At 46.3% G+C, this 21,165-nt stretch overlaps 1 protein-coding gene across 1 annotated transcript in view; it reads left to right on the top strand.

Annotated features, from left to right (window-relative positions):
* Positions 1-21,165, top strand: part of ARNT2 (aryl hydrocarbon receptor nuclear translocator 2) — a 135,628-nt gene that overhangs the window by 22,983 nt on the left and 91,480 nt on the right. The window lies entirely within an intron of this gene.

Genomic DNA, 21,165 nt, shown 5'->3' with positions numbered 1-21,165 from the left:
TGCACTTTTAAAACAAGAGTTGTTGAAGCATTATACCAAAATGTTTGCATTCTGCTGGATGACAAATATATTTGTGCTGTGTCATTCTCCCCAACCTTATTGCAAGCTGTTGGACTCTCACTTACTTTTGTGTCTGCCCCGTAGTGCCTAACTCACTACTTTGCACGTTTTAGGCATTCAGCAGGAGCCTGATGAATAAGTGAGTCTGTGTTTTGCTCATTGTAGTCTGCTCAGGCTGCCATAACAAAATCCCACAGACCGGGTGACAAACAAAAGAAATTTATTTTCTCATAGTTCTATATGCTGGAAGTCCAATATCTTAGTCCATTTGGGCTGCTGTAACAAAATACCATGAACTGGGTAGCTTTTAAACAATAATTTATTTCTCACGGTTCTAGAGACTAGGAAGTCCAAGATCAAGGCACCAGCAGATATGGTGTCTGGTGAGGGCCCACTTTCAGGTTCATAAATGGTACCTGCTAGTTGTGTCCTCACATGGTGGAAGGGACTAGCTAGCTATCTGGGGTCTCCTTTATAAGGACTTAAATCCCATCGGGAGGGCTCAGCCCTTATGACCTAATCACCTCCCAAAAGCCTCACCTTCTAATACTATCACCTTGGGAGCTTGGATTTCAACATATAAATTTTGGGGGGACATAAGTATTCAGTCCATTGCATCCAAGATCAAGGTGTCAGCAGACTTGGTTTCTTCTAAGGTCTCTTTCTTTGGTTTGCAGACAGCCACCTTCTTGTGTCCTCACATGGTCTCTCTGCACGCACATCCCTGCTGTCTCCCTCTTCTTATCAGAACACCAGTCCTATCGGACTAGGGCCCACCCATGTGACCTCATTTAACCTTAATGGCCTCTTTAAAGGGCCTATCTCCAAATACAATCACATGCTGAGGTACTGGGGGTTAAGACTTCAGCATATGAATTTTGTTTGGGGGATACAGTTCTACCCATAACACTTATAATAAGACTAAATCAGATTTTGTCCAGAGCTACAGAAGTGCAGCTGTTTCTGAAGGATAATAGTAATTCTCAGTGTTGGTGATCAAGGATACATAAAGGGATGAAGAGTACAGAGAATTAAGGTTGAGAACAGAGTCAGTGTCTAACTTATCTCTGCATCTCCTGCAGTGAGCTCTGATGTGCTTGTAAAACAATGATGCTAAAACAGACTCAGAAAAACTCGCTGTGCCGCCCCAGTCCCTGGGCTGAATTAGAGAACTCCATCTAGAAATCCTAAGGGACATACTCTATAAAGTTACATATTTGGGAGGGATATAAATGGGGAGAAAACAGGACAGCTGAAATTACCTTCTCTGGAAAGAGCCGTCTTCCTCCAGACTTCTGTAATTGACCACAGGATGTGCCTTTTTGAAACCCAGCAGATGGCAGGGGAAGTGGTGGTCAAGAATGCCTCTGGCCTTGGGTGTAGCTAACTGGCTGACCAGAGTTGGGTGGACATGTCTGTCCATGTAAATGCATCTTAATGTGTCTGGCAGAGTTTAAAGCAGCAGTGTGAACCGCATTTGGGCGGAAATGTCCTTGGAGAGGACGCTGGGTGGTGGCCATGGCAGCCAGAGCTGCTGCAGTGGAGGGAGTCCTCCAAGATGCCGGAGAAGACCCAGTGAACGGTGAACAGCGGGGCCTCTGAGCTCTTTCTGGCTAGCCTCTTCTCTGAGGAACAAGATGGGTCTGGAGAAGTAGGTTCTAATTTTAGGACAGAAGATCTCTCTTGGAGCCACAGAGAGTATGATGACTCTCCCAGGACATACAACATAAATGCTTGCTGACCTTGTCGGAGAAGGCTTTGAGGAGCTCCCTGTAGCAGGGCTGCTGCACAGACAGGTCCTGGGCTTCCCCTGGTGCTCAGCACAGGGCAGGAGCTGGGCTTCATGTGCAACCAGCCAAAGTGCAGGTGTAGTAAACACTTGTATTAAAAAGCCTCAGAGGTAATTTGATGCCTTCAATTACTGGTCTAGGGTCTCTCAAACCTTCCCATTCCTGAACTTGTGTGGTTTGAGGCCCAGAAAGAGGTGACATGGTCCACTTTGGGGAGTCAGGCTGGGAAGACATGGGGGCAGGGAGCCAAGCAAGGCCTGCCAGAATGGGGGTGGTTTGACTAGGGTGGCCTGACCCCTTCCTGCAGTGGGGTGTGTGTCCATTTTCTGAGCTTCTCGGTCAGTAGTGAGACCATGTCTCATTCACTAGACTTGCAGGGTCACCTGTACCGAGTGAGTGGAGGTTTGTGTGAGCGCAGTGGGGATAGGAAGCCTAACTACAGTGGGGTCTGCAGACTCCCATGCTGGCTCAGGGACCCCAGAACAGCCATGCTTGCAGGGGGTTGCAGTATCTGGGGTGATGGTGATGGTGGAGTTCTTTGTTGAATTAAACCTTTCCCTAGCAGGGGAGGTGGTGACAAAGGGTGGGTGAGAAGATATATGTAAAGTTGGCTCAGAAGCATCATGGAATGGGGTGGACCAGTGCAATGATTCAGTTTGTCTGTGAATACAAACTAGAATTTATCAATGTTGACAGAGAATGGGTGGAGGCCTCACCTAGCAACAGCAACGTTGCTAGTAGAGAAAGTGCTGGAAAGGGAGTTGGGAGCCCCCTGTTCTTGTTCTGTTTCCATTTAGTGATCTCGACAGGTTCTTTCTTCTCTGACCCTCATTCTCCTTACCTCATCCCAAGAAATTTCTAAGGCTCCTTCTGGCTCTGCTCCAACCGTTGCCCAAGTCCCCAGTGTAGGGTTTAATCCACCAATGTAAGAAATGGTGGGAAGTTGGAGGTAGGGACTAGAAGCTGGTGCAAAAACCAAACAGAACCAAGTCCTATGGCTCAAGGCCATGAGCCCACGCCCTTACTGAGCCCGTCCCTGGGACCCCCTTCATTGCTGACTGACAGCACATGTCGGAAGAGGGGCAGCATTGGCCCTGGGAGCTCAAGAGCCATGCAGAAAGCCTGTCCATTCTCCAGGACTTGAACTGGCAGTGGATTGAGGCAGACTCTGCTGAAGTGCTTTTACTGTGGCTCTCAGAAGAATGCCACTCCTTTCAAGCACTTATTTTGACAGTGCTTGTCGTCTCAAGCTGAGTGACTCTGATGCAAACCTGGAAAATCTCTCCATAAACAATGCCTGGAAAAGACTGAACTTTCTTTTTGTAGGGGTGATTAGATGTTGAGGACTCGGGGGATTCTAGAGGGTTTGAAGGGCCAGTTAGGGGAGGCAGAGTCTTCCAAAGATCTCTATGCATACAGAAAAGAGAGGCTGTGAAACCAGCCTGGGCCCAAGTGACAGAAAAGCCATCTCCAACTGGCTTGGGTGAAAAAGGAATTTATTGAAAGGGGTTTACTGGTTTCAGGCATAGAAGGATCCAGGTGATGAAATGCTGCTAACAAATATAGTCAATCTTCACTATTTCTTGATTCCATACTAGCTAACTCACCTCCTAGCCAGAACTTATTTGTAACCCCAAAATCAATACTTGCAGAGCTTTTGTGGTCATTCATGAGCATGCGCAGAGTGGCAAAAAAAAGTCTGAGTCTCCTGATGTACATGTTCCCAGCTGAGGTGGAGCAAGGCCATCTTGTTTCAGCTCACACTGTAAACACGTATCCTTTTCGTGGTCTATTTGGGGCCACATTTTTTGCATTTTTGTGCTTTTTGTTGGTTACTTAGCTGTTTAAAATGGCCCCCAACTTGTGCTGAAGTGCTGTCTAGTGCTCCTAAGCACAGGAAGGCTGTGATGTGCCTTGCGGAGTAAGTGGGTGTGTTAGATGAGCTTCATTCAGGCATGAGTTGTAGTGCTGATGGCCATGAGCTCAATGCTAATGAATCAGCAATATACGTTAAATAAGGTGTCTTTAAACAGAAACACATAAAGCAAGATTATGTACTGAGGACAAGAATGTCATAACCAGAGGTTTGGAGGGACCGAATGCTGTATTTCCTCTAGAAGCAATGGTTCCATGTTTGCTAAATCACTGTTCACGGCAATGCCATAGAACATAGCTACCTCGAATAATGAAAATCAGCCATGTGTCTTTTTCTCCATCTCCTGGCTTAGCTTTCCCCTGTGCAGGGTTGATTCTCAGGCAGGCTGTCTTCACATGACAGCAGTAGCAGCTCTGGGCTTATGTTCTACTGGCTACGCAACACCAGTGGAAACAGTGCCTTCTTGCCATAGTTCCAGGGAATATCCCAGGGCTGGCTTTCTTGGCTCAGCTTGGGCCACCTGCCCTGCCCTGACCAGTCCTGATGGCTAGGGAGACTCTGAGCCAGCGTGTGAGTTCAGCCTCTCCACCCAAGGCACTTGGACCTGAGAGGTGGGGAGAGGTGATTTCCCAGAGGAAATGGGGTGCAGTCACTCAGAGGAGAAAGGAAGGGATGCCAGGCAGGTGAAACACAGGTGTGCACTGCTGGCTGGGGAGAGCAAGCCTTGGCGGTGCCCAAAGGGATCCCTATGGGGAAGGATGGAGCGTTGTGGGGAATGGGGGGTGCCTTCTGCTCTCACTGGGAATGCTGGGGTGTGTGGGTTATGGGATTCCGAGCAGAAGGTGGAGCAGGTGTCAGGCATGCAGGAGAGCAGAGGTCAGATGAAAGTGTTGTGGGGAAAGGGTGCAGAAATAATGATCACGCGTGTCTGAGTGGCCTGAGCCCCAGCTCTCGGTGGGGAAGCAGGGGAGCCAAGGAGAGGCCCAGGGCATTCCAGGTGAGAGCAGAGCCTGGGACTGTAACTGGATATGCCCAAAGGATGGGGTTCAGAGGGCAAGCAGGGAGCAGCAGAAAAATACTCAACAGGAGCCGCCCAGGGAGCACAGAGAGAGCAGATTCCTCTGTGTGTCTTCCGGTGGCCTTTCCCAAGTCCCCCCCTGTGGCTGCTGAACTCTGGAAAACCTTGATCATGGTGAGCAGAAAGTGGATGTGCCTTGTCAGTGACCTCAAGCACTGCCCTGTGTAGGAACTGCCTAGATTCCCTGGCCGGGAAGCAGATGTGGAAAAGGATACCCATGGGCTCTTCAAGACAAGGTTTATTTGGCCCATTGCTCCTGCACTGCACTTCTGTGGTGCTATTTCTTCCTGTGTTCAGAGAATTGGGTCAGCATTTTGGTTCAGTATAGGGAATAACTTTCAAATAGTTATAACTTTCCAACAGTGGAAGAGCATACAAGCAAAGCCTGAATTCCTTCCCTCCTTCCTTCCTTCCTTCCTTCCTTAATTCTTTAATTCCTTCCTTTTCTCTCTTTCTCCCTCCCTTTCTTTCTTTGTCTAATCACTGCTTCGTTTAATCATTTATTCATCCATTCAACAAATACCTTTTCTGCACGGCTGCAGAAAGGTCATGTGGCATGCCACTCACCTTGTGATCAGCCTCTCCTCCTCATTTCCCATAGTAGTTCCATGCTGTTGTTGAATGAATGAACCCAGATTCCAGCTGCTCCAGCCCAGATTCTTTGTGATAACTTGGGGAGAGCCTGAGCCAGGTTGCACCCCAAGGACTTCAGCTGGAAAGCCCCCATGCATGATTCACAAGTCCCAATCAGCTGTGGTTAAGCTTTGCTATCTCCCCAAGAGCCTCGTCAAAGTCCTGAAATACTTTCAGCCTTGGATCACCGGATTTGGCCAGGCCATGGTCTGGGCACAGATAGCAGCTCACAAGAGCAGGCCACCAGGGAGCCATTTCAGCCAGCTCTGCAGCTCAGCTCATATACCTTTCGTCGGGCTGTTCTTCCATGAGAATTTAAAGGTGGTACATTCACTTAGGAGGCTCCCTGCCTGTTTGGGAGAGAGGACACCTGTGGGGTGCTCGGCACTTGTTGCTTTTATTTTCTCCTTCAACCGCAACAGTGAAATATTACTAACTATAGTGAATTCTCTTACATTTTTTATAGCACTTTTTAACCTATTTCAATGGCTGTCAACCCTGGCTGCGTGCACCTTAGCATCAATCACCTGGGGAGATCTGACAAGAAAAGTTGCCCAGGATCTGGGGAAGGAGCTGGGCACTGGGGTTTTGTCAGGGCTTCCCAATGATTCTGATGCACAGGGAAGGCTGAGAACCAGTGGTCCTCCGAGCCTCACCACAGTACTGTGGGCGGGGGCGGGGGGTTGAGCCCATTTCACAGGTAAAGAACATGAGGCTTCAAATCACCAACAGGCTCCCAGGACCACACAACCAAGGCCAAGCAACTGCTATGAAGTAGAGCTCCTGGTCAATGCAGATGAGCTTATTGCCTTTGGGGACACCTATATACAAAAAAGTCTCAGCATGGTCCAATATTTCTGGGGCACCAGGAGGTAGTCCAGCCATAGAAGCTCAACCCAGGGCTTTGGGATCCCAGTTCATAAAGGGCAGACCAGGGTGGCATTCAGTGGGGCTCAGGGACATATGAGCAGTGAATGGCATTAAAACTCCAAGACTAAGGCATATACCTAGGTATCTCCAGGATCTCACGTGGTTCTCAAAGTGTGGTCCCTGGACCAGCTGCCTGAGCATTTGTGAACTTTTAGCAATGCAGATTCTTGACTCCACCCTGGACCCACCGAATCAGAAGCTCTGGGGGCACAGTAATCTGTATTTTTACCCACCCTCCAAGTCATTGTGATGCATGCTAAAGGTTGAGAACCACTGGCTTGGTGAAGTCATCCTGCGACTTAATATGCAGTCAGCTGGATTGACTCTGCCTTTATTCTTGACGTCATCAAGCTCATTGGTCTCTGAGTTTAATTTTCCTCCTCAGAAAGATGGGGGATGTATGATTTTGTGAAATCACTTGTTAACAATAAAACTCCATGCAAATGTTGATTTGGACTTGGTAGGTAAAACCTGGTGAGGTCTGGCAAGGGTATTCTGTGGCCCAGAGGTACCTGCATCTCCTGGGAGCTTCTTAGAGATGCAGAATTGCAGACCCCACCGCAGACCTGCTGGCTCAGGATCTACATTTTAATAAGATTTCCAGTAGATTTAAATACATATATGCCCATCAAAGTTTGAGAAGTGCCGAACTAAAGAATTTAGCAAGTTGGCAGGGGTTTGGGGGGCTTGCAGCAGCTGGGGTCAGGGACATCCTTTGTAGCTGGGACAGGCATGAAGTGATGGGATCTGACCCAGTGACTTCCACTGCCCAGCTTGTGTTTGCTCAGGTCTCGGGTGACAGGCCCAGGCCTTTGAGAAGAGCTGTTGGAGGAGCAGCTCTGGAGGTTTCCTGCCCTCTCCTTGCTGTCTAGGGCACGGGGAATGTGCATGGCAGTAGAGCAGCCTGCAGCAGCCCTGGGAACCTCGCTCTGCAAGTTCACACATCCAGACTCTCCACCAGGGTCATCGGGCAGCGTCCTCCACTGTGAACTAGGAAGAGAGCAGGGAACTGAGGACACGCCCACACTGCTACCCTGGGAGGCCGCAGGCTAGCGCAGAAATGAACCCAGTCATGTGTGATGCCACAAAGGACAGCATGCACCTCATGGGACGTGTGTGCCTGGGAAAATAGCTGACAGTTGTCAACATTCAGCTTCAGCCCACCCGAGGCAGCTGGGCCTTCTTTGTAACACTTTGCAAAAGAGGGCAAGGACAAGTGGTATTGGAGTCAGCCGTGCAGTTGAGTCCTTCAATGGAAGAATATCAGGCAGATAATTGGTCCCACAGGGGGCCTGTTAACTATGCAGTCCACCCCTGTGGTATCAGGCCTGGAAAAAGATGGTCTATGTCTAAATGTCAGTCATGAAGGTAACTTCATGAAAACCATGCTTTCAAATATATAGCTTATTTTCTTTGGAATACCCAAACTTAGTCTTTGGACTAATGCCAGAATCTGAAATCCTAAACACATTCAGCAGTCCATTTCTTGCCATATTAGGTAACATAGATAAATATGGCAAAGAGAAGAAAAAAAAAAATCCCGATTTTATCTCGAGTCAACTATTAACACTGTTATTGAGTTTCTGTTGTTTGAAATAGAAATAAAGCATTTTAATGGGAAGGAAAGCATGTTTATTTGATTTAGGCCCCTTGGAAATTGCCCAAATGTGTAGTAAACACTTAGGACACCGGAAAAAGCATTTACAGTCGGATTGCCAGAGGTGCTTGGTAAATGCACGTGAGAGTGAAATCTGAGAATTGCAGCCTGGTTGTTTTTTGTATCTTCACAGTGACTTTCCCACTAGAAACCGCAGCCTCCTTAGATCTGTTGTCTCAGATGTTTCTTTGGAGCCAGCTCAGTTCTTTCTCATTGTTAAATATTTATACAACCTGCCTTGTTTTGCTTCACTACATACATAGCATGCTGATGCTGCTGAACTGTTTGTGTTTTTCTCTCATATTGCATGTTGAAAGATATTTCATGAATCTGGACAGATTTCCAGCCCGGGTTGCTATGTTCATTATCACCCTGGTGTCACAGCAGATAAAGGAGCCAGAGCAGTGTTTTTGCACACATTGCAGACTCCGGCTGGAAGGCTGGCTTCCCTACATGCAAAGAGAGCTCTCACCAGCCCGAGTGTGCTAACCATGGAGGCCAAGGGGTGAGGGTAGGGTGGGCATGGGGGTGTAGGGGAGACAGCCTGGGATAGTAGAAAAAACCCTGTACTTGAGTTGGATGGGCCTGGTGACACTTATAGTCTGTGTCCCTTACCTTGGGTGAATGACTTATGCTTCCTGGCCCTCAGTTTCCTCATCTGTAAATGCACATAGTAATGTATCCCCTACTCCTGCTTTGAAGCATGCATGAGATGGACCTATGGAATAGTATTAATGGTAGTGTTTGGGAATTGTAGAGGTTTTTTTTCATTTTTTAATAATTGAAAATTATATAAAAACACTAATATTGATCAGTGGTTTTCCAAACTCTCCCTGCTTTATTTCTATTCTTACCTCTCTAACATGTGTCTTAGGATTTTGGTACTGTAGACAGGGAAAATACGTAGACCTTGACCTTTATTAGTTTTGCTCCCTTATCATAGGGTGACATCTCCCCTTCTTCCCTGTGGTTGCAAACATCCGTCCCAGGCTCCAGTGGAGGAGGGGGGAGTAAAGATGTGTTTATTCTCTTTCTCTCTTTTTCTATTCATCCACTTTTTCATTCAGCACATATTTATCGAGTACTAACTAACTGTGCGAGATGCTGTGCTAAGTGTTGGGATGTAGTGGTAAATAAAACCGAGGTAGCCTGGCTCTCATGAGCTTATAGTTTAGTGGGGAAGGGAGACACCGAGGAAATTAGCACAGATAACACACCATGATGGCGTTGCGGAAGAAAAGTCCATGGGGGCAATGAGAACAGATAACCTGGGATCAGAGTCTGGGAAGTCTAGAGAAGGCTCTTGTGAATGAGGGATGCTTAGTGAGAGCTGGTAAGGGGGCTGAAGGTAACCTGGTGAGGAGCTGGTAAAGGGTGGGAGGGTGGACACTTATTCCCAGAGCAATAGCTGGCCACTGAAGATTTTTAACGGGAGGACCTCATGGTCTGTGTTAGATGTGAGAAGCTCACTCTGGCTGTAGAGTGGAGAGCATGTTGCAGGAAGACCAGACTGGCTTAGGGGAGTCAAGGTTAGGAGGGATTAGAGTTATCCAGTCTTGGGTGGGGATGGTGCTTCGCTTCCTCGGGCTGCTATGACAAATGACCACAAACTGCTTAAAACAATGGGAATGAATTCTCTAACAGTTCTGGAGGCCAGAATTCCAAAATCAAGGTGTTGTGGGGTTAGTTCCTTCTGTAGGCTCTGAGGAAGGATCTGTTCATGCCTGTCTCCTAGCCTCTGGTTGTTGCAAAAAATCCTTGACGTTCCTTGTGAACACATCACTCCCATCTCCGCCTCGGTCATCAAGTTGCATTTCCCCCATGTATCTGTGTCCAAATTTTCCTCTTCTTAGAAGGATAGCAGTTGTATTGGGTTAGGGCCCACCTTCATCCAGTATGACCTGATTTTAACTTGATTATATCTGCAAAGACCCTATTTCCAAATAAAGTCACATTTGCAGTTCTGGGTGGACGTGAGTTTTTGCAGGAGACTGTACAACCCAGTGCTGGTGGTGACGGTGGAGCTGGAGGGAAGTGGTTAGTTTCAAGAGATATTTAGGCAGCAAAGCCAACAAGGAGGGTTGATGTACTCCCTCTAGTTCTTTCTAACCAAATAGTGTTTAAAAACCTAAAACCTGATATCTAGGGTCTTTGGTGACCTTTGTTGCTGCCTGTGTTCTTGATGGCAAATCTCTTCTGCCAGAGTTTCACCACAGAGAAAGCAGAAGGCCCCTCCTTAATGTCTCTGACTTGCCATGTTGCCAAAGCCATTTTCTGCTGACCACAGTGGATGGTTGCCACAGCTGAAGGTGGGTTCAGACTGGGGGGGGAGGTAGAGGGGTCCAGGTCAGGGACTGAAGCAGGAGAGAGAGGTGGGAGATGCACTGGGGTGCCCGAGGGGAAAGGCTGTGCACATCTGGGAGATGAGGGCAAGTGGCCTCCAGCTCAGGACACATCCTGCCATGACTGGAACCTGGCCCAGTCAGGCTGCAGGGTACAGACTCAGTATCCAGATGTAGGACTTAGACAGCTGGTGCTCAGCCACTGTGCCCGCATTTCCAGGTGCTTCCTTTGTACTTGGACCCTGAAGCCAGGGCAGAGCATGCTGTCCCATCGTCAGTCTCCTTTCTCTTCCTGTCCTTGTGTCCCATGTCTGTGGACTTATTATGCTTTGTCCGGAGTAATAACTTATTAGGGAAGGGATCTAAAATGGAATCGTACCCAGGCTTTGCAAGGCTTGAAGAGGAGACTTGCTCAGTAGTGTCCCTGAATGATTGGATTTTTCCACTGTTGATGCACATCCCCTACAAGAGAAGTAACTCAGACGCACACAGCCTCCTCAGCGAGGGGCTTATGGGGCATCAGGGAGCAGCCAGGGCTGCAAGAGAATCAGCAGCATTGAGAGCCTGTGCTTCTTTCATTTATACACAACCACCTGGATTCTCTCCTTTGGCTCTAGAGAACAAGCCGCTTCCTCTGCAAATGAGATTCTGTGTAGGTAAGGTGAGGGAGCTCCCCAGCCTCTGCCTGAACTGGGCAATTGTGAATCAGGAAGCTAGGCTGGAGAAGACGGGGGAAGTGCTCTGCAAGTTCCAGTCTTTCCCACCTCCCAAGAGCAGGTAAATGGGGAGCAGGAGGTTAAAGTTCTCTTAAATGGTTCTCTCAACATACGTATTTTCCATCCCATCAAAAATGTATGCGAATTAGACTTGAGAATGCTATATCTTGCTTTAAATGCATGCAGAGATTTGCCCATATAAAAGAACCATTGGTATATTTCTTTATAATGCTGAGAAACACCTCCTGAAAACTTGCTCTCAGACTGGCCAGTTAGCGCAGTTGGTTACAGCATAGCTTTGTAACGCCAAGGTCACAGGTTCGGATCCCAGATTCTGTACCAGTCAGCTCACCAAAAAGAAAAAAAAAAATCTATTTTTCACATTCTCAGTCTTGTACCATGGCTTTTCTTGAAACAAACAATGTCCAAGTAGCACCTAAAAAACATTTATTACATCTTTGTAGATAAATTTTTTAAATTCCCAGCTCTTTAGACAGTGGTTCTCAATCTCAGCGCACATCAGAATTCACTTGGATCTTTTAAAAATACAGATGCTGGGTCTCCACCCCATTTCTCTGAATTTGTCTATGCTGTGGTAAAGTCCAGGCATCTGTATTTTTAAAAGCAACCCTGATGATTCCAATGTGAACCAGAGGTTGAAAACTACTGCACCCCAATGAGACCTCTGCAAAAAAGAGGGGAGGGGAAGGGGGAAAAAACACAAATAAAAATAATATGACCCAATTTGTTCTATATCTAGGAGAAAATTTTCAGGAAGATAAAAAATTTTTTCTATTTACTACCACTAACAAAATGTTAAAATGTAATTAGTAGCACAATTGAAAAATGCTCAGCATAAGCATTTTAAACCTTCTTTGCAACAGTTTTAATTTTGTAATGAAGCTTCTTTTATCCTGACTTCCATACTCAAGAAGTAATAGACAAAGACATTTTTTTCCCTCCTTCTGTAAAAGGAAACTGTAACAAAAATAACTTAGAAGTAGTGTTGTTTTTAGGCAAATGTAATTATTTTGAATTATTTTGGGACATTTGAGAAGATAAATTGAATCATTGCTTCCTGCTGGTATGATTTAGATTTCAGTAATGGTCTCACGTGATGGTCATATTTTGTAATGCTTTGTTTAAAAATAGCCTGATTGCAAAAACTCCAGCATGATCAAGAAAATTGAAATAGTTTTCTTTAGCTTCACTAGAGAAAGACACATTTTCTTCTGAAACGTCATGACTCATGCCAAATGGTTAAATAAAAATGCGTTGTATAGCACTGATCTTTCCTGTTTATTGCTTTTTCAGTAGAAGCTAATTGAGGAAAACATCTGCATCCAGTTTTCCCTTTATTTTTATAGATTCTTTTCTTATACTCCAACGCAGAGCCTCCCTTGCCTGTCATTTACTCAGGCAGGGATCCGATGGACGGCGCTTGGTTTTCCCCTTTTGGGTGATGACATAAATTACTCTCCAATGAGCTATTTACAATGTCATCCTTTAACCTTGCATTGAGTGCACATGTTCTGAAGAGTTAGACTCACAAGCGCTCTGGGTTGTGGAGGTCACACAGCCCAACTCTTCTCTGTCACACAGCTCCCTCCATCACATGACCGGGAGGTGGCCACCTGGCTTCTTCTTGAATATCTGCAGCGGCAGAGCCGGCCACCTCGGGAGATAGCCCTCTCTACTTTGGAACAATATCCTTCTACTCAGTTTTAAAGTTCCTCTCCAAGAAGCCGGGTAGGTCAGGACAGGTTGGAGGAGAAGCCAGGCGAAGATGTGGTCTGAAGGGGCTAACCTCAGCCTTACCCACAGGGATGGAGCTCTGGAGTATAAGTTGCACACAGAGTTTGTCCCACCTGGAGTTAAGGGAGCAGGCTTTTGTAACCTCGTCCCAGTCAGTCACTGGTCGCAGACCTTGAGGGATGGATGTAACTCCCAGGCACCTTCAGGCCAGGCAGCTTCAGGGACAGTCTTCTGGAGAAGATACAGATGTGAGCCATTAGCTAAAGCACCTTCAGCAGCTGGGGGAGGAATCCACCAAAGTGGTACAAGAGGCCCAGGGACCTGCATGGGACATCAGCAGTGTCCCCTACAGCCCTCTAAGGAAGGAAGGCCATGGATAGAGCTGGCAACCCCAAGCTTGCCCACAAGAGCAGCTAAAGTTTGCCCAAGACTAGAGCCATGTTGGTGTGGGCCCCAGGGTCCCACCTCTCCTCAGGGCTGCGACAGCCTGGCCCAAGCCTCCAGGGCTTGACCACCAGGTCTTCATGGGTAAAGGGAAACCTCTTTATGGGAGGCAAATTATGTGTCTTTGTTTAATTCTGCAAATTATTTAGCACGTCACTGTGCTAAAACCTGAAAACGCAGCAGTGGATGAAACAAATACAGTTACGAACCATAGTGGAGCTTTTGCTATGGCTGGGGGCAGTGGTCAGATAGATGGTCATACAGTGAATATAGAACTAAAATGGTGATGGGTTGTCATGGAAAAGAACAGGAAGCTGTGAGACAGTAACGGGACCCTAGCGCACAATAGGCGGTCGGGAGAGTGGAGCGGGGAGAGGCTTCTCTGAGGAAACGACCGACGCTGAGGACTGAAGGATACGAGGGAGTGGGACTGGCAACTTGTGGGGTTGTGGAGGTGGGGTGTCAAGAACAGTCCCAGCCATGAGAATGGCACGTGAAAAGGCCCTGTGGCAGGGAAGATATTGGCAAATTTAGAGAAGAGAAGGCCATGGAGTGTGATAAGAGAGAAAGGCCAGGCCAGTGACAGCCACAGAGGACAATTATACATTTAGAATTTATGCAAAGTGCAAGAAAGAGTCCCAGAAAGGATGTTAACATGATCTGATTTGCATTTTTGTACATAAAGACTGTTCTGGTTGCTGGAAAGGGTTTTTTTTTTTGTTTTTTTTTTTAATTTAAGAAGAACAGGAACTAATATTTACATACTATGTGAGGAGACTTCACAAATATTTCTCATTTAATCCTCACAACAGGACTTTTTTTTTTTTTTTCCTTTGGCATATGGATACTCAGTTGTTCCAGTACATGTGCTGAAAAGAGCACGCTCTCTCCACTGGACTGCCTTTGCACATCGGTTATCTGTGTGTGGGAGGGTGTATCTCTGGACTCTGCTGTTCTGTCGAGCCACAGGGTCTTGGTGACTGTGGTTTTGTCATCTTCACATCAGGTATTGTTGGTCCTCCAACTTTCTTCTTTCCTGACCTCTCGGGGGTCACTGCCCTTCACTTCCTGATGTCCAGTGTTCGAGAGCTACTGTTCTATAGATTGTGGCTGGTGCTTTGACTGCTTTGGGAGGGAAGACCAGTCTGGTCTGTTCCTCCCTGTTGGTGGGAGCAGAAGTCCTCATGGAGTTTCTCCAAACGCCTCTCCTGCTAGCTTAGTTCTGCAACCCTGTGACAGTCTCCTGACTTTGTCCTCTGGGAATGGTAGCCTTATGTTTACCATGCTCACCACTTTTTCTTTTTCCTTTTCTATGATTTCTGGGAGAATCTCCCAAAGTTTTCTTCTAATTCATAGATTGAGTTTTCAGCAATATCACTATTTATTGCTTCCATTGGGTGTTAATTCTGAGATCATGTTTTTCATCTAAAAGCCATCTGTTCTGGTCTCAGGTTCCCTTTTTATTTACGAAACGTCTTCTGAAATATTGCTGATATTTAGTGTTTCAGCATACTGTCTTCTTTCTTGAACTCTGTTACATGGATTGGGGTGGTATTTGTTCTGATTTTTCAGATCACTTCCTTTCTTTTAATAGACTGAATCTTTTCATGTATTAAGCTATCTTCTTTTATTCATCCTGTTTCTAATATTTATTAAGATTGAAATGGTTACAGTTACCATCTATTTCTTTGAAACTGAATTTTTTTGGATTGGGGTTACAGCTATCTGGGAGCTGTAGCCAGAGGCAGTTCTGTGTGTTGGTCATGGTCACCTGAAGTTTACAGGGCCATTGCCCACTCCCGTAACTGGAATGCTGCCCCTTGGAAGCAGCCCACAGCAGCCTTTCCTGTTCACTTGGCAGGTCGGCTGCTTGAAGACAGGGTGATGTGAGGATCCTGCCCTGGGCCCCTCTATATTCTGACCCTGGGCCCCTCGTCCACTACTTCCTGACTCGATGTCCTCAGTCTCCTGCTTGGAGTTTTGGAAGCTTCTACTCGGGAACTCTCCCACTCCCTTCCCAGGCAGCCATACCTTTGTGTTTGTTGAGCCATGGAGCTCCTCATACTCACCTTACCCTGCCCTAGGTGCACTGCTTTTTGCAGTAGTTCTTCAGTGCCTCTCTTACCTATTCAAGGTGCTTTCTACTGTATTTCTGCATGGGTGAAGATTTTTCCTGCTTTTACAAATCGCAAGAGAGGGAAGGCACGACCTGAAATTGCCTTCTTGCACTCCGTGTTCGCCTGGCCTCTTGCCTTACACCAGGCTGCCTTTCAACAGCCTGAGAGGGTTAATCATTTACCATTCAAATTAAAACCCTCAGGCTTGCATTGCTGGCATTTTTGTAGCATGATACCCGGAGAGGAATGTATTTCTTTAAATCACACTCCAGCATATTCTAAACAGGATGAAGAATTTGTACTTTTGTCTACAGATTAAATAGCAGAAGAGGTGCTGGCTGTGGGGGACTGTGGGGTGATGATTTTATAATGAATAGCAGAGCCACAGGCGGCAGCACACAGCGCCCCATGACTCCACGTCATGTTTGGAATGTGAGCACAGGAGAAAGCTGCAAAGTTCTGGGGTTTTCAGGGAGCTACAAGTGCCCAGTTGTTGAAGTGGCATGGACTGTAACCCATCCTGGAGTTCTCTGTCCTTCGGTATGGATCAACCCCAAATGTTCCAGTTTTAATTGCTTATGAGATGATTAGCTCCTTGATGTTCTGCAGGTTGTGGCTACGCTCCCTTTGCCTAGTTAGCGTCTCATTAGCACCCTCCCCAGATGGTAATGTGGGGAGAAGGGATTGACGTGCAAACCAGACTGCTTGGCAGAAAGGCTTCTTTTGAGTGTCTGCGGGGCCTGTTAGTCACTTTTGCCAGTCCTCATCAGGCGCCCCCAGGAACCTTTTCTTTTTTTTTTTTCTGTTGTTATTCCATGGCCACAGACTGGAGTCTTAACCTAAAACCCAGCAGCCATCTTCCTTGGTCAGAAAAGCAAGAGGGCTTGGGTTGGGGCGGATGGTTCCCCACAAGTCTGTCCCTACACCCTAAAATGATTCTACTCTGTGGGTCAGCCAGGGGCAACATTCTGCTCAGCGAACATGACTGTGGCTGCCAACTGTTCATTCTCCAGCATACTTTGTGTGTAGACTGGCAACCTCCCCAGATAGCTGGGACACTCAGTTCCCAAGGTAGGGTGTCTCTCTTTCCCTAAGTAGCAGATATGGGCAGCATTGGATATGAATGCTAATCTTACAGGTGTTTGCTTCTAAAATCTAAATTTTTGATATTGTTATATTTAAAATGCAAATCGTGTTAATTTCCCCTAGCTGTTCTGGGTAGGTGCACTTTTGCTTTTACAACATGGTACAGCCTTTGCAAAGCACACTTGGTATTTATTGCCAACAACATGAAGGGAAGTGTGGAAGCACATTTCCTAAACATTCAGAGTCTCTGGCTTTTCTGCCTGTGTGAGAGAGAGCAGAACTGTCTTCACAGCATGACTTCTCTGTTTGCTTCTGCTGGTGCCTTCCTGGGCTCTGTGTTGTGGGGGGTGGACTCCAGCCCACCTCCCCAGCTCCTCTCCTACTGAGCTCCAGCCCAAGAGGACTTTGCCCTAGTCTCAGACCCCTCTCTCCTCTTCCCCACACCTTGCTCTGAGCCATTGGCCTGGGGAATCCTTCTCCGGCTTTACCTCTCCAAACCTCCAGGGCTCCTTTAACACCTCCTATTGCAGGAAGCTTTCCCAAATGCCCCTTTTGCTGTCTCTGATTTGAAGCACTCTCTCTCTCTGCCCCATGCTGTCTTTGCACTCTGTGCAGACTTCTCCTCCACACCCCAGCTGAGTTGGTTTTATAGTATGGTGGGAGCAGTGTCTTGTTTCCCCAAGACAATGAGCCACATTGTTTAGTACTGTAGCTTGCATGACATAGTTCCTGTTGGGTGAAGTCAAATCATAGATTCTTGTTCCCCATGCAGTCTCTAGATGTTCATGAGCTTCTATACCCTCTTTTGACAATATTATCTTGAGAAAAGAAAATCTATTGGTCTGGAACTCATTCCCAATATCTTATGTAATCCGTTCCTGTCTCAATTTACCACATGCCCAGCACCCCTGGCAGTTTGAGTTGCTTGAGTTGCGAGCCTCCTGTGTGATGTGGGAGAACCCTGCTCAGCTCATGGTCTGAGTGGGTAGAGTTTAACACAACCTGCAACTCCAGCTGAGTAATGAAGTTGCCCTTGTTTGCTGCCATTAAACCACACATCTCCTTAAAAACTCCTTCAGACTCAAGTGCCAATGTCCAAAGTGGATCAATAGTTCTGAACTGGCCAGTGGGACACACATAGCCTGCCATTCATTGGAGGTCACCAGCCTTTCCCTGCGTGGATAACCATATGGAACCAGAAAAGAGGAGAGGCATTAGCTGATCAGCGGCCCAGGTTTCTAAGGGAGGATCTGTGTTTACTGCCTCTTGGTTGTTGAGAAGATGTCAGGAGCTCAGCTTCTAGAAACTGCTCAGGATTCCTGCTGCAAAAGGAAAATGCTGTTAGGTGGGATGAAGTTGCTTTTAAGCTTTTTAGAGAGTAGCCTTAGTCTTAAAACTTCAAGGATCCTTTAGAAAAGTAGGGAAAGAGATACACATGGGATGTCCATAAGAGCATTATGAAGCTGTAATGGGGCCACCTTACAGTCATGACAGCTTAGCCTCCACAGTGGGTGCATAGTTGTTGGCTTTAAAGATGGAGGGGCCATGAGCAAAGATCTGTGAGTAGTCTCCTAGAGTGGCCCCCAGCCCACAGCCAGCAAGGAAATGGACACTTCAGGTCGATACCTGCAAGGAACTGACTTCTGCCAAGAACTTGAATAAGCTTGGAGGCAGATTCTTCTCCAGAGCCTCCAGATAAGAGCCCAGTGCCACTGACTTCTTGATTTTACACTTAGAATACCCTCCACAGAGAACCCAGACAACTGTGAGCTGATAAATAGGTGTTGTTTTAAGCTGAGAAATTTGTGGTAATTTGCTACATGGCAATAGAAACTAATATGGGTACCATTCTGTTGGGGCAGCAGCATTCCCTGGGCCACTGGGGATTCCCAGAGGAATAAGATAGGGTCCCTGCCCTGAGAAGCTCGCAGTCTGTCATGACCATTGAAGGGCCAAATGTGGATCCGAAGTAGTAGAGCAGTGTTGCAGGAGATAATTATGAGTATGTTCTTGCTGAGGAAACTGTGAGAAGAAAGGCTTCTTTCTAGAGCAAGAATTTGGGAGAGAAGGGGAAAGGGAAGAACTTTCTAATACATTTCACGTTGTGATCTCACCTTCGTGTGACTCTCTAAGTGTTTGTGACAAGGGGGGGCATCTGAATGTGGCCAGCATGGTGCTTGGACATAGAGTCAGCCTTGGTGCAGTGCAGGGCAGAACAGCATGAGGCATAGCCAGCCACTCCATCTGGGCCTCAGAAAGCATTCCTTTAGAAGATGGAGCTTTCTGACTCTACCTGAGCATTAACTCCCCCTTACCGATCTTGAATGAACTTTTACCCTTCATGAACACATCTGGCTGCATCCCTCCTTCCTTCCTGAGAACCAGGTACTGTGTTGATAGCTGATAGCTTACCATGTTTTTCTGAGGGGCTGTTGGAGCATTGCTCTCTACCCTAAAGAGAAAGCATAGCCCTGTCTAGGAGCAGAGAAAAGCTCAAGTGAGGGGCAGGATTGCTGGGTGGCCTCGAATCTACCTGAGTTCCTCAACCTCCTTGGGGTCAGATTCATCTAACTTTGATTCCCTGTCGCTACCACCTTGCAAATAGTGACCATATACAAGTATGTATGAGGGCACTTCAGAAAGTTCATGGAGGGAGACCATGGCAGTCAGTAGACCAGTAGACAGCAGATAGCACTCCTGGGAACCTCAGTAGCTGTGGGCAGCCCCCACTGCTGCCATAGACACTGCTGCTGAATAGGTGGTCCACCACAGCCATTTCCACTGCAAAGGCAGCTCGATGCCACAGCAGCAGCCATCACCCACTGTGCAGGTGCCCACAGACCACTTGACTGCATTGACACATGGAGAGTCACCAGTGGAGCCTGGGGAAAGAGTGTACCCATCAGGGTCACAGGACATTAGCTGGGCTGCCAACAAGCCCACCCAGGGTCACCCACACCAGCCAAAGAGCAACAGGGAACCCAGTTGCTTCTACCAAGAACTCAAAAGCATGCACACATCCTCAATGAACAAACACACTGTCACTAACCTCAGCAGTGAATCACTAAGTGCCCTAGTGCCTGGGACACAGAGGTACTCACACACAACTCCAACACTGAATACAACTGAAATACCCACATGGAGACTACACTACTGTGTCTACCTGGAACCAATACTACAACATGATACTTAACATCAATATAAAGCACATCAATAGGAGGACATCCCTCTCCTCAAAGCCCACTCCAGAGTAATAGAAGAAGCAACTGCTCTGCTAGATGACCAGACATTAATGTAGAGATATTAGAAATATGAAAAAATAAGAAAATATGACAACACCAAAGGAATGTAATAATTCTCAAGTGCCTGACCCCATAGAGTAGGAAACCCTTGAAATGACTGAAAAGGAATTCCAACTAACAATCTTAAGGGATCTCAATGAGATGCAAGAGGCCTCAGTTAGATAACACAACAAAAAAGTATCCAGGATATTATGGAGGAAATTTACAAAGAGATTAACACCTTAAAAAAGAATGTAGCAAAACTTCTGGAACTGAAGGATTCATTCAACAAAATAAAAAATACAACCAAGATCTTAAGGAGCAGGTTAGAGGAAAGAATTTCTGATCCTCAAACAGATTCAATCCAAAAAGATCCTCTCTAGGATGTCTCAGAGAGTCATTAGAGTCAAAGTGGCAAAAGTAAAAGACAAAGAATTTTGAAAACAGCAAGAGAAAAGCATCAAGTCACCTGTAAAGGAGTCCCCATCAGACTAACAGCAGATTTCTCAACAGCAACTCTACAAACCAGAAGAGAATGAAATGATATATTCAACATACTGAAAGAGAACCTTCCCACCAAGAATACTATACCCAGCAAGGCTGTCCTTCAGAAATGAAGGAGAAATAGTGTATTTACCAGACAAACAAAAACCATGAGAGCTCATCACCGTGGGACCAGGCCTACAAGAAATCCTCAAGGGAGTCTTGCTTCTGGAATCCTAAAAATGATAATCACCACCATGAATCCACAAGAAAGAACAAAACTCACTGGTAGAACAAAAATGCAAATGAGAAAGAGAAATAAACTATATCTTATCACCCCCAAAAATCAACAAACACCAAAGGCGAATAATAAAAGGGGGAGAAAGGAGCAAAGAATATTTAAAACATCAACATGAAAATCAATAAAATGCCAAGAGTAAAACAATACCTTTCAATAATAACCCAAAATGTAAGTGGATTAAATTCCTCACTCAAAAGACACAAACTGACTGATTGGATTTAAAAGGTAGACATAACTATATGCTGTCTTCAAGAGACCCACCTCACTTGTAAAGACACACACAGACTAATGGTGAAGGAATGGAAAAAGATATACCATGCAAATGGAAACCAAAAATAAGCAGGAGTAGATATTCTTATGTAGGATGAAATAGACTTTAAACCAAAAAACATAAAAAGAGACAAAGAAGGCTATTATATAATGATAAAGGGATCTATCCAACAAGAAGACATAACAATCATAAACATTATGCTTCCAAAACTGGAGCACCCAGATATAAAGCAAACACTGTTAGACCTAAAGAAAGAAATAGACCCCCAATACAGTAATAGTTAGGGATCTAACACCCCTCTTTCAGCATTGGATAGATCATCTAGGCATCAATTCAACAGAGAAA

This window comes from Cynocephalus volans, chromosome 3, assembly GCF_027409185.1.
Source record: "Cynocephalus volans isolate mCynVol1 chromosome 3, mCynVol1.pri, whole genome shotgun sequence".
Classification (NCBI taxonomy): Eukaryota; Metazoa; Chordata; class Mammalia; order Dermoptera; family Cynocephalidae; genus Cynocephalus; species Cynocephalus volans.
This window is presented reverse-complemented; position numbering and strand designations above follow the sequence as displayed.